This window comes from Mustela erminea, chromosome 4 (genome assembly GCF_009829155.1).
Source record: "Mustela erminea isolate mMusErm1 chromosome 4, mMusErm1.Pri, whole genome shotgun sequence".
Classification (NCBI taxonomy): domain Eukaryota; kingdom Metazoa; phylum Chordata; class Mammalia; order Carnivora; family Mustelidae; genus Mustela; species Mustela erminea.
Genome location: NC_045617.1, coordinates 38,532,206 through 38,548,824, shown reverse-complemented (window position 1 = coordinate 38,548,824; position 16,619 = coordinate 38,532,206).

Here is a 16,619-nt window from a genome sequence, read left to right as displayed (position 1 = left end):
GGAGGGTATGTGCTTTGGTGAGTGCTATGAAGTGTATAAACCTGGTGATTCACAGACCTGTACCCCTGGGGATAAAAATATATGTTTATAAAAAATTTTTAAAAATTTAAAAACAAAAAAGATTGAGGAAAACAGAATTGGGGCCAAAACACAGAATTGTTTGAGGAAACTTCAGTTTGTGAAATTATGCCATATTTTCAGAATTATTAGAGAAATATTTGTATAATTATTACCTTTGGCCAATTTTTCCATCATACAAATAATTCCTTTCTACTCTGTGAGTTTCTATTTTTATGTGTCAGATTTTATTTAAAGAGGCAGAATTTGAAGAAGCTCTATCATTTCAGGAATTTATAGTTTATAAATGTTATGGATTTTTGAGGTGGGAGCTGGCTATTTAAAATAGCATGTATGTGTATCCACAAAAACAAAACCTAAACTAAGGGAAATCGTAAATCTTGGAACTTATTTTCACTGCTGAGCTGTTTTAGGAGTAAAGAAGAACAAATAAAATAATATTGTATTATATTTAGACTATTGTGACATATTTGAAAGCTGAAAAGAAGATATGTAGAAGAAATAAATAAGTACTTTTTTAAAGCTAAAAAAATATGCATGACATATAGAAATATGATAAAATGTTCCTTTATGAACAAATTGAAGCATTTAAATTTTCTTCCTACCTTTGAAATTCAGAAACTCTCAATAAGTGTTCTTTCTTTCATGGAAATTTTAGTTATTTGCATAAGTTCAACAAAAACCTCTTCTCCTTGTAACAGGACACTGTTGGAAAACCTTGGTTATTTTACCAAGGTTTTGACTGGAATGTCATATTTGAGAGACAGGCATAAACTCAGATATGACAAGACAGCTTTAAGGCACCAAAGTTGACTTTATGGAGCCAATAAAGCCCCTTGGAAATGTTGGCTTGATACCTTGCTTACAAAGTTCCCAGCAGCCTTAACAGAAGAATAAAGAATGTCACTTCCTGGCAGGTGCAGGAACCTCATGATATTTTGGGGACATCAAAAAGCAGAATTCACCCAAATCTACAGTTATTGCAGGCATGTCTGATGGCAAGTATTCGGCTTGGCTTCTGGCCTTGAGAGTCTACTGAAAGTTCAATCTAGAGATTTCTTTTCTTTTCTTTCTTTCTTTTTTTAAAATTATTATTATTTTTTAATTTATTTGTGAGAGAGAGTGAGAGAGAGTGAGAGAAAGCATGAGTGGTGGATAGGCAGATAGAGAGGGAGAGGCAGACTTCCCCACTGAGCAGGGACCCTGACATGGGGCTTAATCTCAGAACCCTGGGACCATGACTCGAGCCAGAAGCAGCAGCTTAACCAACTGAGCTACCCAGGTTCCCCTAGAGATTTCTTATAAAAGATTTCAGCAAAACATATTTTAAAATTATATATATAGTCAATCACTTCTTGCTGGGCTTATATAAATAACTAGGCCAAGTTCGTTAAAATTGGACTTGTTTTTAAATGAATTAGTCTTGATTTGGTTATCTCTGATTAAAAATGACAGTGATTTTAGGGAGTAAATTTTCAATAACATACCTCTGCAGATATTAAATTCTAGTTTTGATTATTTTTGAATATTTGTTGTTTGCCTAAGCTTGACAATGTGAGGTAAACTTCAGAGAATTTTCCACAATAGCCCATGTACATGCAATCTTCATGCTTGTTATTCTGTGGGGATAATAACAGGACCCCATGTGCATATGATTAATTGAACAGCTAAAAAATGGAATGGATTCCATAATAATTATATAACTTGACTATCACTTTGACCAATTCTGTGGGTCTGGAATGACAAAAATCTCTTCTTAAAAGCCAGACTGTACCCCACTTCATGGGGTTAACTATGGACTTGTGGAAATAATGTATGGCCCACTTGCTTATGATTGGATTGGATGATGCACTTGGTATTGCCCATATCCCTAGACAAGTCTGCTCCCCCTTGCCAGTGATTCCGTGTAATTAGAATATCATTAAGGCTGGACATCAAACAAAGAGGGCCTCTTGATGGTTTCATACTTAGCTATACTTATCCCAGGAGCTTCCTCTATTGATATAAAACTGCAAATAGGGGCTTTGGCCAAGCAAACAGTGGCTACCTTTATCTAATTCAAAAGTTGCACCTCCAAAACTGAGTAACCTCTCATAACTTGACTATAGCTGAAGGAGGAACTTATGCATTATTAAAAGTGATGTGTATATACTCCAGATTACCATAAAAATGTGACAGGGTTACTAGAAGACATAACTATTCAAACTGGCACTTTAAACAATCCCTCTCTTTCCTTTAATGATTAGTTAAACTCCAAGACTGGGGGAAGATTTTGGTCAACTATGAAAGATCTTTTATTTGTGATTCTCTTTATCATCATCATCATCATCATCATCATCATCATCTTACTTTGGTTTTTCCAATGTCTCTTCACCTGGGCTGAGGTTTCTTCACTGTTTCTTCACATAAATTCAGCCCAACAGATGATCCTTTTTATTCAGGGAAATTCATATATTTCTTGGATTCATTTGCCTCTGCCTTTTGTAATGTCTACATATAAATTGCCAACGGACCAGTGTTGACCCATAGATAGGGACATCTCGATACCCCTCATTCAGCAGGAAGAAGCTAATGAGACCTCTGCCCAAATAACAAAGATTTGTCAACCTCAATCTGTCAGGGAATTTAGAGACAACTTTTAGGCAACTGGCTTGAGCAATAGGAAACTTGATCAGTGCAGAAGGGTCCACAGTGTTCCCCAGCTGAATGCAAACAAGCTCATTAAGCAACAGAAGTCAAAACTGCCATAGGCCTTAACTGACCAATTACAACCAGGCTAGTTTCTAAGATTACCAAAAAAGGGAACATTCCATAAGTCCCCAAACTTCCTCACTCCACCCCATCACTATGGTCCCTCACCACCTTCTCCTTGCAGTCTCTGTTTTGCTGTCCTGCCTGCCACTTTACTGTGGTGTACTCAGGAATCGTCTATCTCCTTTGTTCTGCCTGGGGTGAATTATTTGACCACCCCTCCCTCCAACCCTCCCTCCCCACCATGCACACACCACTAGCTTTTACCAGATTGGGTTTCCCCACATTTGGGAGCCACCATCTGATTAGGAGGGATACTACAGTATACTCTTCCTTTCTTCTCCTCCACAGGGGTTTGAAATCTAGCATATACATACTTACAAATGTAATATATGTGGGCAAAGAATATTTTTGCCACCCCACCCAGTTGGTAAAACAGTCTGAACTTTATAAGAAGGCAAAGTCTAACCACTTTATTAACTTTAAATAATTCAACACGCAAAATGGCTGAATTTTTTTCCCATATTGTGCTTCAAATTGAAACTATGCCTATTAGCAAGAAGAATTTGTGCTTTGTTCTCTGCTAATCAGAGTCCCTAACAATATCATTATTTCCCTCAATATTATTTTTTGCCTCATGGGATTAAATGAATTAGTACATTTTCAACACTCAATTATCTTTATTGTGCAAAAATATTATGTAGCTAATGAAAACATTTAACTAGTTTTGTTACATAATCAAATCATCATGTTCTGCATTACATTTTTCAGTGCATTTTGCATAATGAGGGTTAGAATCAACTAGGGAGAACGCACTCTAATGCCATTTTAGAAAATGTTTGATTATGTGCTGTGCTAAAGTGTTTTACCCTGACCCAATAGGCCAGTTTCCAGATTCATTTAACCTTAGCATCTAAAAAAAGGCTTCCTGCAGGCAAACCATTGAATATCAAAAGCAGGGTCATTCTTGCCTTGTGCATATGAATGCTTCTTGACAAGAAAAAAAGATTGAGACAGACCTCCATTCCATAATTTCCAGTGAAGTGTTTTCAGATGTTAACAATTATGTTTCCACAACTTTGATTTGAACTGATGACCTTGGTGTTGATGTTTCTATAACCCGATTAATTACTAATTACTGATTCCTTGAATTTTAATCTGCCCTTTAAATATTCAGTATAATAGCTCCAGGTAGTAAAATTAAAAGTGCTTCTTACTGATTTCAATGAGAAAGACTTACTCTGGAGATCGCTTCCTGTTGCAGGATTTGTAACCAATCAATCTAAAAGAAAAGCTTTTTATGGAGATGATTAAAGAATTATAGTTGCTTGTTGGGTTGAACAACTTAGAGTAGAATTAGCAGTTTTTAATCTTTAAAGTGTTACACTGCTTATATCCTACTCAAAATAATAGGCAAAATGCCTACAGTGACCTTCCAGGCCTAATATGACCTTGACCCTTATAACCTTGACCTCACTTCCTATAATTTACCTAGTCATTCTGTCCCAGTCACAATAACCACCTGCTGTTCTTGGAACAAAGGAGAACTTTCCCCACTCATTGTTTTTGCACATGTTATTCCCTTTCTCTGAAACACTCTTCCCCAGAAATCCTCATATTCAGTTCTTCACTTGCCTCAGGAATCTGCTCAAATACCACCTAATATAAAATAATATTATGTAAAATAACAGCACTTTTCCCCATAGAAGTAATCACCATATTTATCATACCATATATATGGTATATATAAAAGATATATATAAGATATACATATTATACATATAATATAAATATTATACATTTATATAAAATTTTTTTGTTCACTGATGTATTTTCAATCCTAAAATGACATACTTAGCTATATTAGGCATTAAACAAGTATTTATTTAAATTAATAAAAATAAAAAAGTGGATTAATAAAAATTAATAAAAATGTACTCAGTCAAAAAACCAAAATACCCAAAGATCTCATCTATTTCTCTTTCCATCTCTATCACCAGATGAAAGATCACATGAGTAATAGAAGTAGGTAATGGAACAAATTAAAGAAAGTTCTACTAGTAAATTTTTCTGACACTTTTTACTCTAAATCTTAATTTTGGAAAAGAGAAAACACATATCAGGTAGGTCTTGATTATGTTATCTCTCTGCACAAACTTTTCTTTCAGCTCTGCTAAAGCATAATACCTCAAGCAAGATAAGTTCTCTTTTATAACTGGCTTTAATGATGCATTTTTCAAACCTTCTAGCACATGATCACATTGTTCTATAATCATTTATTTATGTACTGAACGCTGTCACCATTCCATGAACTCACGGAGGGCAGGATTCATGATTTACCCATCTCCCATTTACCCATGACTCTAAACTATAGTCTATAAATACACAGGAAGTGAACAAATTAATGTGTCTCCATTCTAGCAGTTTGGATATCACGTGAAAATTGCCCAAATCTTTCGTTAACTAGGACACCATAAATTCCCAAATTGTAGTTATTTATTTGTCTATTTATTTAATTTTTAAAGACGTATTCATTTATTTGGAGGAGGGGAGGGCAAGAGGGAGGAGAGACAGTCTTAAGCAGACTCTGCACTGAGCATAGAGCCTGAGACACAGGGCTCAATCTCAGGATCCTGAGCTCAGGACCTGAACCAAAAGGAAGAGTTGGAGGCATAACCAAATAAGCCACCTAGGGATGCCTCCTAAATTATAGTTAATACCATATCCTATCAGGAAGTCTACTGAATTTTCTAAATAGTCCTTTCCCTTTGGTTATTCACTATGCTGGGAATTAAGCTAAATTGAAAACTAATAACTGCCCCAGTCCTGATAATCTCTCCATTCTCATGATTAAAAAAATAATAATAATAAAGTTTCTCCCATGAACATACCTGGGGAGAAAAAGGAAAGAAAGGATTCTCAAGTGTGATCTTCTGAATCTCCATTCAGGAAAAAGAAATGCTTTCTTCCTTCTTATCCTTCCAACTCCAAATACAGCTTAGCACCAATCAGTGGTGCCAAGCACAGACTGGGTGTACTATCTGTGATCTTGAATTGCTTTGCTTTTGTAGATATTGCTATTGCTCTGGATGCTGTCATTGTTGGAGCTTATCCCTCCATTAGAAGGTGATTATTCTTTTACTGAGAACAAAAACATTGTTTTCCTGCCAACTGTGAACACAAAGAAGCTTGCCCTTTACCACCAAAGTATGGTTTAGCACCATATCATTCCCAGTCTCTCATCACCTAGATATACTTGCAAACTAATGATGAGTTTGTAAAGGGCAACTGGTGATTTCTCTTTGTGAAGGGAAACAAGACATTGGTTAATAGTGAACTCAGGCTCTGTTAGACTGAATGAGTTTGAATCATGGTTCTGACACAACAAACTCTATAGCTGAGGGGTTGTTACTTAATTTTTCTAATTCTTAGGTTTTCCCTCTATAAACTTGGGAAAACAATGTACCTATTTCAAAAAGTGTCCTTTGTGTATAATGATATTTCAGTATTTTCTTTTGTTATTAACAAAATTTATATTTTATTATTATGTCAGTAGTAATCAAAATTCCCTTCTATCATTTATTGATTAGGGCAGTGATAAGGAAGAAAATCAATCAGATTTCATGTTAGCAATGTGTTTTGTTTTATTTGGATTTTAACATTTAAACTCTTGGGCATATTGTAATCTGATAAACTGCCACTGCTCTCCATATGTGTGTACTACAAAGCTGAATATAAATTAAATATTTTAGTTTTTCTCTGTGTAAACTATTATTTTATACCTATAAGAAACCTGAGCTATGAAATTAAAGCAGATCGTTGGATATTTGGCTTTAGAATATTTTCAATATATTTTAAAGGTTTCAACAAATCCTTACAACCGAATGATGTCGAATTCTTGGACTAGAGAAATAATTTTCACTCTGGTAAAAATTTTACTCTGATTAATTTTATTGAATGTTTTAGTTAAAAATGATTAGTCCATAAGTTTACCCTGGAATTAAAATGATTATTTCCAAAAAAGCTAAGCACTAAGTGGCTTTCCCCCAAATATTTGTTGAATAAAAAAATAAATAACTGCATAAAGAAAAAAAATAAAAGCCAAAGTTCTAACATAAACTTTGAAACTTGTCTTAATAAATGCTATCTAAGGTAGTAAATGGTAGCGTACATTTTCCAAGAACTCCTATTCACACGTACTCCACTCTAAAATTTCCATCAGCTTCACTTCATATGGCACATATTAAGGTCATAGCCCCAAGTGCAAGGGACTCTTATACAACGGGAAAAGTTAAGCAATTCTGATGTAGAAAAATTTAGAAATCCTGACGTGTCCATTTATTTCCCAAATATTTTGCATTAGTTGTATGATCACCATTCAACTAGACTCTACAATTTGACAGCTCATGATGAACATACCTGATTAGCACCCCAGAGTAGATATAGTTGATGTCATTTACTCTTTGATTTGAAGTATAAACTCCATTGTGTATAGCAGTGGGCCAATTAGACACATAAGAATAGAAAGTTGCTATAGACTGAATTCATATGTTGAAACCTAAATCTCAATGTAATCATATTAGGAGCTTTGGGGGGACCTAATGGGGAAGGGTGGGGCCTTTTGGAAGTTATTGGGTCTTGAACGTGGAGCCTTCATGAATGGAATTGGTGCCCTTATAAAAGAAATTTCAAAGAGCTCCCTTGTTTCTTCCACAATGGATTTGTTTATTCCACACAGCAATAAGACAACTGTTTATGAACCAGAAAGTGGCTCTCACCAGACAGCAAATCTGCCAGTGCCATCATCTTGGGCTGCCTTGCCTCCAGAGCTGTGCAAAATAAGTATTTGTTGTTAAGTCACCCAATATGTATTTTTGTTACAGCAGCCTAAATTAACTAAGACCAAAGCCAGTCCACAGAATACCCTTTCCCTAAAACAAGGCCTTACCCTTTGAGCATATTTAACCATCTAACGTCTGAAATTGCTGCTACCTTGTAGGGAACCAGAAGATGAGTAAGGTTTCTATGTTTTCCATGCAAAGGGGGATTACTTTTCTATAACATACAAAGTAATATTTGCTTCAAACTTTCCTATCTCTACCATTAACAATTTCCTCAGTAGAATATTGTACTACTTGAGGATCTCCAGAGAAAAAATAGGATATATGTGTGTACACATATATAATACCTTGTATAAATATACAATATATAATAGGATATATATGTTTATATGCGCACACATATATATATGCCAATGCTTTAGTTCTACTTCAAAGGCCAAGAAGGTGTAAGAGCCAAGAAAAGCCAATACTTCATTTCCAGTCAAAAGGTAAGAAGAAGCCAGTGTCTCAGTTCAAAGGCCATCAGGCAGAAAGAATTCTCTCTTTCTGGGAGGAAAGTAAGCCTTTCTGGTGTATTTAGGTCTTCAACTGATTAGACGAGTGTCCTCCCCCCCCAGCACACACACTATGAAGGGTAATCTGCTTTACTTGGTCTACAAAGTTAAGTGTTAATCTCATAAAGACACCCTCACCGGCCCACCAAAAATTATCTTTTACCATATATCTAAGCAATCCTGGCACAGTGAAGTTGACACATTAAATTAACCATTATAATATATAGATAGAAAGGATATATTTTCAGAAATTGACTCAAGTAATTGTGGAGGCCTGGTAAGTCCAAAATCTGATGGCATAGTCTAGCAGGCCAGGGACCCAGAGAAGAGTGCAGTCTAAATCTACAGGTAATCTGTTCGCAGATTTCCTTCTTGTTAAGTGGCAGTCCTTCTTTGTTCTATCTAGGTCTTCAACTGATTGGATGAATCCCATTCATGTTACCTTTTTTTTACCAAGTACCAACTGTTTTCCAAGCCTATCCTAGGGAAATGACAAGGGGGCTTCTGTGCAGTCTCTGCTGGAGTAGTTTTGTGGCATGGTTTGAGTATTGGTCTTGGCTGTATGTTCTCCAAACTTAACTCTCTGGCTCTAAGAGAGATTCTTTAAAAGATTCACTTTCCCCTTAAGGAAATTATAGTGTTTCTATTAGAGCTTTGAATGATGCAAGGAGCTTTTCCATTTCATTATCTAGCCATTAGACTGATTAGAGTGGCATAGGTTATATACACACCCAGAGCCAAAATGGGTGGTCAGAATCATAAATGCTATGATTGGCTAGATTTTCATCACCCCCTTGCCCCTGTGGTCAGGAAGGTCAAGTATTATGATTGGCAGCTACACAAGAATCACATAGAGTGAGGGAAAGGCAATTCTGAAATGAGGGGGAATGTTGTTTTTAGAAGAAATTGGGACAACAAATGCCCGGCGTAGTGCCTGATGAAGAAAGTGGCTAATTACTCATTTAAAATTTGCCCTTACCTTAAGATTCAAGTTGGAGATTTGGGTGGAAACGTGTTGGCTGGAATATGTTGGGTGGAAATGGGTTGGCTGACTTGTGCTTCCTCCTCAATATCTTAAAGCTTGTGTATTGAATGACAATAATTTTCAAAGCACTACATTAGGAAGTACAATGGTGAACAGAACAGACATTGGAGATTGTAGGGCCTCATGCAAGGGCACAAATAATTTAAAAGGTAACTACAGTAAAGTGATAAGTGCTATATTAATGAAAGTATTGGCTGCTCTGGAAAAATATAAACAGGCAATATCAATTTTGAAGTTTTATAAAGACTTCCTTAAGGAAGTGACATTGTTCTGAATTTGGAATTAAGAAAAAACTGCTTCAACTAGTCAGATGTGCTTAGGCAAGTATGATCCACAGCCTGTAATAGTAGACATTTAATACATTTTTTGTAATTACTTTTACTTAATTTTTTCTATATAATGAATGGTGAATATGGAGGGCAGCTCATTTTTAAGTGAAAAGGAAGCACATGAGGGGGTCTGAAGGAGTATGAAGTCAACTTAAAAATCTGGGCTTTAGCCTAAGACACAAAAAATAATGGTATAACTTTAAGGAGATAAATAACATAATCAGGTTAGTGTTTAGGTAGATCACTTTGGTCCCGTGTGGTCACTTGACCAGAGGATGACGATTATTATGCTGAGCCACAAACTTGAATAAGTGGTGGGATTTGTTGGTCAGATGAATTAGGGTAGTAGTATGGGACAAAGAAAGCTGACAAATATGAGGGATATCTGGAAGATTCAACAGACAGTGTTTAGTGACTACTGAATGTGGGAGAATACTGCAGTGAAGGAATAATCAAGGTTTTCTGGCCTGAGAAGCTAATTGGATTGTGAAGGCATTTCTTAACAGAGAAAAACCTGAGCAAACTGTTGGGGGGAAAGGAGGCCTATAAACAAAGTGCTGAATACATTGAGTGTGGAGCTGTTGATGTACCCTGTCGATGTTAAGATGTTTCTGATGCTCTAGAGACACATCCGATCTGGGTAGATAGAAGAGGGTCTTCAGTAGTTGGATCATAAGTGGTGAGAATTCAAGTGATCATTCTAGGAAGAATCTGAAGAATAAAGGGAAAAAAGTGCCCAGAATAGAATCTTAAAAGCAACAACATTTAAGGGATGGGACAAAAAGGACTCAGAAAATATGATTGAAGAGGATCCTAAATTAGAGAAAGATAAGCAGGAGAACATGCTGATATTGATGCCAAGTCAGAGAGTGATCCACGATGTTAAACCTTGCTGAGGAATTCCAAAATTTATGTATTTGAAATGAATTAAGAGATTGATTTCTTAGAGGAAGGAATTATAATATATTGAGGAGTAGACTGAAGAGTAAGTGGAAGAGACATATGTGGAAATAGAAAATATAGAGATTTCTAGTTTTTTTGTTTGTTTTTTGAAATGAATCCAGTAGTGGTTCATTTCTGATTTGGAAAAATAGAGTAGGAGTTTTTTGTGGATTTTTTTGGTAAGTTTTGTTGTTCTATTTTATTTAAGCATAGGAAATATTCAAGTATAGCAAAGAGGTGATTTGAGAGCCAGTGGATGTGGTCATGTTAAAAATACAGAAAACTGAAGGAATAAAGCAGAGAGAAACATCCCAGAAAAAAGCTGAAGACATGAGAATTGGAGAACAAGTAGAACAGGTAACTTTAAGGATAACGCAGACCTTTCTCCTCTAATGGGAAAGAAAAGGGGAAGATTGCATTGGGTCTAGGAATCATTACCAATACATAATATCAATAACATAAAATACATTATATGATAGAGCAATGGAAGCCATAAAAATTTTTGTTCAGTACTACATGTTTTTTGCATTCAAATTTCTATGATTTAAATGTGAATCAAGGGTAAAGTGATTTTTTTAAAAGAAGAAACTGCATTTTGTTGACAACTTTTTGATAACACCTCTATTTTCATTATGCTAAATATTAGATTTTTTTATATTCTCAAAATCAATTATATCTCTGCTACCACTGCTACTTTAATGATTTTAATCCGAGCCTTGAGGCATTCCAAGATAATGTAAACTACCATCAGTTTTCAAAAATTTTAATGTAGTACTGATCACAGTTGTTTTTTTTATGCATGTTGGGGGTTGTGGAATAATAGAAGGAAAAGGCTATACATTTATTAGTATAATAATTTCAAATAATGAGCTCTGAATATTAGCTGAAAACAATGAGAAAGGACAATAGCTTTCTGTTAAACTTGGAAATGAAATCTGAAAAGTTTATCATTGTTTAAACTTACTTGTCCTAAGTTTACTATGATAATATTGGCATCAGTGTTATGTTAATATTACATGAAAGAAACTAAATTTATAGCCAAGGGCTATTAGGGGAAAAAAGGAGTTGATTTTCACATTGAGTGTACAGTACCTTACTTTAAATGAGAACAGAAACTTAGATTTGAATTGAAATGACATTGACATGAATATAGCCCTATCAACTTGGGGTTATATCTGCACTCCCATACTCTTTTACAATTTGCAAAGGGGCTGTTATTGCAAATGTTATTTTTTCCAATAAAGAGACAGCTCATTAGATCTCATTACTAGTCAGCAGCTGTCGCAGAATATAGATTTCCAACTTGGAGCAATACATCTTTTCACAAATGCTTTCCCTGAAAATGTGGAAAAGATCTATTTCATCGTTAACCTACAGCGACATTATACATGGCTGCACTTACACCTTTGGCTTTTCTGCAGAGCAGTTCATAGTTTAGTAACTTTGAGTTGAATAATTCAAGTTTCTTCTAAATGTAATGCCTGATGCTTACCAATTCTAAGGGGATATGTAAAGTTACTTTTTTCACCCCAACTAGTAGTATGTTATTCTGAAGCCTTGATAATGTCAATAAATTAACAAATGTGTTTTCAATACTTTTTTTTTTTTTTTTGGACAAGGGTATCAAGGCTAGAACAAGTAAGGTATAATTTAATTTTCCCTCTGCTCAAAGAGTTTACACTCCACTTGGGGAAATGAAACACAGACAGGAAAACTGAGCATAGATATAGTTAAATAATGATTGAAAGCAAGTGTTAAGAAGTATAATAAAATAGTACATGATTCCTTGTTAAATGCACTGTATAATGAATAAATTCTCAGAGAAGAAATAAATCAATGTGTACATAAAATGTCTGGTAAGGATTCCTAAGAGAAAATAGGTTTTTTGTTTGTTTGTTTGTTTGTTTTTTTATATTTTGAGAGATTATTAAGTGTGTATGTGTGTGAGTGAGAGAGAGAAAGAGAGAGAGAGAGAGAGAAATGTGTGTGCAGAAGGAGGCTGGTAAAATGGGAAGGACACTCAGGTCAGAAGATCAATGCTATAAGCAAATAAGGAGGTATTTTAAAAGGTGTGCTTGATAACACACACACCCTATAGTTAGACCCCAGAAAAAGATCCTGTTAATGTGAGAATTAGGGATTGAAGTTGGAAAGATAACGTGAGGTCAGGCCATAGGTTACTTTAAATGCCAAGCAAGTGTGGGATCTTTATCTGTGAAGAATGGAGACAGGCTTACTCAAAGGAAGCCCTGATTTTAGAGAAAAGTAACCTGGAAAGTGAAAATTCCAGCAATGGCTTTGCTGAGGGAACAGAAAAAAAAAAATCAGTTTTGAAATTAGAAGACAATGTGAAAGTCACAATCATGTACCTCAATAGTAGCTAGCTAAGGCATAAGACATTTTATATACCACAAAAAGTATGAGAAATTTATAATATGAAATATGATGAGAAATTTAAGATAAATAATTTCAAAGATACTTTATAATATTATAGGAATTACATGTCTATAAAATATCAAGTGTTGCAACCAATACTCTTCATCAAACACTCTAAGCTACAAGTCATTATATTTACTATAAAATTTTGTGTTGTGTAAATCCAGTATTTTCTGCATTTGACTTTCTTTTACTTGGTACTTTGAAGGACTATCCAATTGTAGATAAATGACATAATTATCTTCATTCATTCAAAAGTAATTATTTAATATCATTTTCAGATGATTGTCCTATTTTTCATTTGTTCTCTTTCTAATACTTGGTATTTTGAGTCATTAAAAATTGATGGATTTAAAATCTATTTTTCCCTCAAAGAATTATTTTTCCTCAAAGATTTTGAGGAAAAATGTATTTTTCCTCAAAGAATTACAGTTATTACCATAGCTTTTTAAGAATATAGACATGAAAAGGATTAAAAATTGTTCCACAAAAGCGGAGGTTGACTATCTTATCACATATCAGGAGGAACAAAAATAATAAGTATCAAGTAGGGTTAGGTTGAAAAGAATTCATCCAGACTTTGTTCATTACTCTCAAGGCTCTCCTCTTGAAATACAGACTTTAATAAAGAGAGAAGAAAAGAAAAGAAGAAAAAAGGAAAGAAAAGAAAAGTTTACCTACCATCTTTCCTCACGTAGGTTAATTCTCCTTTCAACTTAGCCTTTTGTCCTTGATCAAAATTATAGATTCTTTTTGTTTCCGTGTAGTCTATATTTGATCATATTCTACTGAAAGTGCAATGTAGGTACTTTAACAAATACACTGCATTATATAGCAGAGCATTAAAAAGATAAGTACATATTTACTTTTAAGAATAATTTCTGCTTTTTATCTTGCAAAGTATTTTTACAATTCCTACTCTGTATCTTTTTTTCTTTTTTTGTTTCCAGTTTACTAATACTTTCATGTTTGCATAGAGTTCTCTTTGTCCTGGTATTTATCCCAAAACAGGGTATGAAGATCATTCCTGGATACTTTGTTGCCTAAAATATTGTTATAATTTGACTTTCCCCTGTTAACCATGATGATGTAGTTTATGTTTCCTGTTATGTGACTCGGCGAAGGTCACCCTACTCTGTTTACACAGCTTTTAGCTGCTTCTCAATCAAAGCAGCTCTTTTCCAGGCCTCATTGGTTATCTTCAATCTTCTCACATCTGGTACAAATCTAGAAAAAAGGCCTCAACTTTTTAACATGTGAATATCACTTTCACTTAGTTTCTAATAGTGAAGGATCAGTCCTGGGGAAATTGTTCAAGACAATTCAGGCTGTCTTCTGACCTAGACCTAGACATCCTTTCCATTCTGTTTATTCCAATTTTATTCCAATTTTATTATTTATGTCACATTTCCAATCTGACAAACATGTATGTATGAGTAATGCATAGCAAAGATCAATGTTGTTAACAATAGTTAACAACAATAGTTACAGACTATCATGACTTCTCCTAGTAGGTCGATTTTTAGAATAAAACAATTCAAATATAAACTGTAGTCAACCTAATCATTATCATAGCTTTTATACAGCTTTATTATGAAAGCAGCCATCTTTCTGTTTTCTACTATAATCTATAGATTATAGAGTTTCAGATCTAATTTATTCAAATAGGCCCAGGTTCATAATAATAAACTGTGTTTAAACATCTGAATTATTCATTGATTAATGCAGATATAACAAATATATTTATGGAGTAAGCAAATATCTATCTGTTTTGAGAGCTTTAGTATGATGTATTTGGTAAATCTTAGGGATTCACTAGTACCAGTTCCACTTAATGGAGTTGAGAATCCTAAATGTATTTCAACATATCTTTCATTTGGGCTGTTATTAACCATAAGAGCTTTCAAAACAAAGTTGTTGAGTTCACATTGTTATAATTTTGCAAATTAATGTAGATTCTTAGGGATATACTTTGTCTATATGTCTATATGATACCATTTAACATATAAAAATCATTACATTCATTGAAATTAAAAATGACAAATAATAAAACAAATAAGAATATTAATAGTACTGATATTTAAAATATATCTATGCCCAGAAAATTAAGAACTGGTGATTGGGGGTGCCTGAGTGGCTCAGTGGGTTAAATCCTCTGCCTTCGGCTCAGGTCATGATCCCAGTGTCCTGGGATCAAGCCCCGCATCGGGCTCTATACTCAGCAGGGAGTCTGCTCCCTCCTCTCTCTTTGCCTGCCTCTCTGCCTACTTGTGATCTCTGTCAGTCAAATAAATAAATAAAAATCTTAAAAAGAAAAAAGAAGTGATTGTAACAGCATTAAAAAAAAATCATTTATTTGTTTTCAAGGGAGGAGCAGAGGGAGAGGAGGGAGGGGATGATAGCAGATTCCCCAATGAGTGCAGGGCTCGATCCTAACTAAGCTTGATCCCCAAACCCTGCGATCATGACTTGAGCCCAAATCAACAGCTCAATGCTTAACCTACAGAGCCACGCTGGTGCCCATAACTGCAGTTGAGGGCACCTTTGTGGTTAAGCACCCAGCTCTTGATTCTGGCTCATGGTTGTGAAATCAAGTCCTGCATCCCTGCATCACGCTCTGCACTCAGTGAGGAGTCTGCTTGAGATTCTCTCCTCCCTCTCCCTTTGTCCCTCCCCCTAGCACTTTCTCTCTCTCTAAAATAAATAAATAAAAATTATAAAAAAGTTAAAAGCTGCAGTTATATTCACAAAGAAGAGAGGTCAACAGAGTTGTCAGTTGGTCTTTGCTTTGAGAAACATATATTAGCCTACTTAGTAACCTTATTTTTTTCTACCAGAATCTTCCATAAATGAGTGAGATCAATATGATAATTATAAACACATTTGTTATAATATTTTTTTTAATTTATGTTCACCATTTCTGAAATATTGTTTTAGTTTACTAAATCATCCATATCAGTATAATTAGAAACAGGTAGAGTAGCATGTATAAAACAACGTGAATTTTTTATGTTACTTGAAACAAAGCTAGTCATCTATTTTCATTTGAAGAATTTTGTTGGGTCTTGGCCAATGAATAATGTATATTTTATTCCTAAGGCAATGTTGGAAATCACATAAATGCCAACCCCTTCTTATTCACAGCCTGATTGGAAATTAATGACTTTTTACTAGTGTTTAGCCAAACTGAGAAAATTGTATCTAATCTGTTATTCCCTGTTGTTTTTAGGTGTTTTGTACAACAGGAAAACACTACTACTAAGAAAAACATATTTAAGTGTTCATGATTTCCACTATCCATTTCCTGCCAAGTTGCAACCTACTTTAAAGATGGCCATGGTATTGTTTTTCTTTCTTTTCCTTTCTTACCCACCCTCCCTTCCCTTCCTTTCCCTTTCCTCAAAAATTAGGGCACACTTGCATTTAGTGCATGGGTACGTTTTGTCAGAGTTAAGACAAATTATAGCACCAAATAATAATCTTAATATCATGTCTATATCCATATCCAGAAGTATGTATAACTGTACTGTCCATTTGACCAGACATTTCTTCTCATTTGTTAAATCGTTGTAACATGTTAATAAGGCCATAGATTGTAAAAAGTATGCTCCAAGTTGAATCGAGTATGCAATTGGTGAATTGA